This window comes from Bison bison, unplaced genomic scaffold (assembly GCF_000754665.1).
Source record: "Bison bison bison isolate TAMUID 2011002044 unplaced genomic scaffold, Bison_UMD1.0 scf7180017864203, whole genome shotgun sequence".
In the NCBI taxonomy this organism is placed as follows: Eukaryota; Metazoa; Chordata; class Mammalia; order Artiodactyla; family Bovidae; genus Bison; species Bison bison.
In genome coordinates this window covers 6,021,397-6,024,367 of record NW_011494775.1, presented here as the reverse complement: position 1 = coordinate 6,024,367, position 2,971 = coordinate 6,021,397, and positions in this window count along the sequence as shown.

Below are 2,971 nucleotides of genomic sequence, written 5' to 3'. Positions count from 1 at the left end.
AGCGGGATCCAGGCCTCTCTCCTTTTCTACCAGCTCCAATGGACCCAAGACAGATAAGTGGTGGTCACATGAGCTTTTCCACTTTGCTTTGCTGGCCTCCCAGGATCTAGATGAAAAAATGTCTTTTACATGTCATTTTGGTCCCCAAGAATAGAAATTAACTCAAGACTCTGAACCAGACCCCCAGTAGCATCCCTAGGGAAGGCAAAAGCAGGCTCAGGTCCAGAGGTGGCTCTGTGTTCAGGTCCTAATAAAGGGGTGAAATGGTCTACAAAGGCCCCTCTCCTAAAAGTACCTTCTAATTGAGCTAAATCCGCCAAGTCTCTGGCATCATCAGGAGTCATCTGATAAGCATTTTCAATGAGAGGATGTTCCAACCCTAGAGGTTTGGGCCTCGGGCTTTAGACGGAAGCCTGGGTACAGGATTGGGTCACAGCATGCCACGTGCACATAGAATGGATTCTAGTCGTTAGCTCTGGAAGTAGATAATGCATGTCCTTAACATTCATCAGGAAACTCTTGCTGATCTTAACTGATGTGTCTGGTCAGTTACTCACATGGAGGAGACTTTGTTCTAAAACCTGCGGGTGTGTATATCTGGCATCCATCATGGTGCATGAGTTTTTGGGACCCTTCCAGGAATGAATGTGACAGCACACACACACACAGTTTAGTTGGCAGATTTTTGTACTCCAAGGGAAGGATCAAGAGAAGTTTAAAAAAAGAGGACAACAAAATTCTCCAACATAGCTCCAATAAGTGGAACATTCTCTGAAGCCCTGCCTGGTTTGTGTAGAGATGCAAGTGCCTACACTTATATTTAACTACTTCAGGGTGGGTGACAGCCTAGAAATCAGTTCCACAGACCCCCCAGCCACAAGGTCTTCCCACAAGATCATGCTGCCTGCTAGTCTGCTGCTGTGCTACAACAAACAAAAATAAAATACCACAATTAAAAAAAAAAAATAAGGAGGACAGAGAGCTATCCTCCAATTCACTGTGTCCTGGGTATACAAAAACCAGCAGTGAGAGAGCAAGCGTGAGTCCACAGCCTGGCAGACCTAAGTGAATGCCAGTCTGACCCTGGAGATATCCCAACCTTCCTGAACAATTCATTCCCTCATCTATAAAATGGATACGACTACATGTTTGCCAGGTAAAGATTAAATGAGATTTCATCAAATTTACTCAGCACGGGCTCACAGGAGGCCATCAGCAAGTGGCGTTAGTTATCATTATTATTCCTTACTTCAGTTTCTCCTGTAGGGAAGACAATCCTAACTAAATCCCAGCGTCAATTTGATCTTTGAGGACTGGTTTATACACCAGAGGTCTCCCATGAGTGTTGCTCCCCTCCTAAGCTTTGCTTACTACTCCCTCAAACAGGGCTGTGGTAGACATCTGAACACTTCCTTCCTAGGGGAACACATATTGTGTAGGTCTTGGGGAGAGAGAGCCCCTTCTTCCATTTTGAAAGACAGCTTGCCACAGTGCAAACCTTGAGACCTGGGCTTGACCAGTGTGATGCTCCTGCCAGGGACTGGGACTCTCATGTGGGTGTCATGGAGATGTACGGACAGGTGAGAAACCACTAGGAGTTGGACGGTGTGATGTGGTGGTGGTCCTAACCTGTCTCCTGCTCTTGCTGTCCAGCCTCCTTTAGCTCCTGTCTACTTTCATTGCCTGGTCCTCCTGCCTTTTAGTCAAGTCTGTGAGCCACAAGTCCTCCTTCCGATGCATTCCTTTTTGGAGTTGTAGGAGCTGGCTGCTGCTGCCTGAATTGAAGAAATTTTGGAAATAAAGGTAAGACATCTTTTAATACTGGGATGCCAATGTTAGGCTGGAGGAAAATCTGGCCAGATTTGGGTGTTCAGAGTTATTCTATCCCTGGAAGAAGCAACCACTAGGCGAGAAGTGAGAAAGCTCTCCCACAGCTGCCCTGGGGCTAAGGGGATGTGGTCCATGCCCTTTGATGTGGCTGGAGATCCTCTAACAAGGCTTAAACAAGCTCAAAACTAGCAACTCAGGAAACAGGATAAAGCAGCACAGGAGAAATACAAGGCAGGCAAGTTCCTGGTTCAAAGTGATAAACATTTGCTATGAAATTGAAAACAAGATTTCCCTTGATAAACATAAAATCAAAGACAAGAAAGTTTGGAGATTGGTTCCTTTTTCCTATTCTTGCACTAAAGAGGGTGGCCCAGATTCTACCTGTTCTTTGTTTTTTTTTTAGCATGGACCAGAAGACTAAGCAAATGTCAGGCCAAGGTGGGCCTGCCTGGAGACCTAGAAGCATAGGCTTCCATCCCATAGCTGCCCCGCTCCCCACAGAGAGTTGGGCACATGCTGAAGTTTCTTTTTTTCTTCCCTCTCCTACTAGAAAATGTCCTTAGGAAGGACCCATCGTGATGCGGAGTTGTACAACCCCTGAGCCAAGAACCGCCTCCTCAGGGAAACATCCTTGCTATCTCTAGGGAGAGTTCATTGTTCCCTGCTGCACCTAACATTACATTGTAGAATATACACACCTTCTCATTTACTTGTATGTCTGTCCCATAAGACAGATTGTGAACTCTTGAAGGAAAGGAAGTACCAGGCTGAGCCTGGAAGTACTAGGCTCAGAACTATCATCAGTGATTGTTGAATGAATGCAAGTGAGAGACCCAGGTGAACAGCTGGGTCATTCCTCCATTTTCTGAATTCACAGCTGGGAGAAGGCAATGGCAACCCACTCCAGTATTCTTGCCTGGAAAATCCCATGGACGGAGAAGCCTGGTAGGCTGCAGTCCATGGGGTCGTGAAGAGTCAGATACTACTTCACTTTCACTTTTCACTTTCATGCATTGGAGAAGGAAATGGCAACCCACTCCAGTGTTCTTGCCTGGAGAATCCCAGGGACAGGGGAGCCTGGTGGGTTGCTGTATATGGGGTTGCACAGAGTCAGACATGACTGAAGCGACTTAGCGGCAGC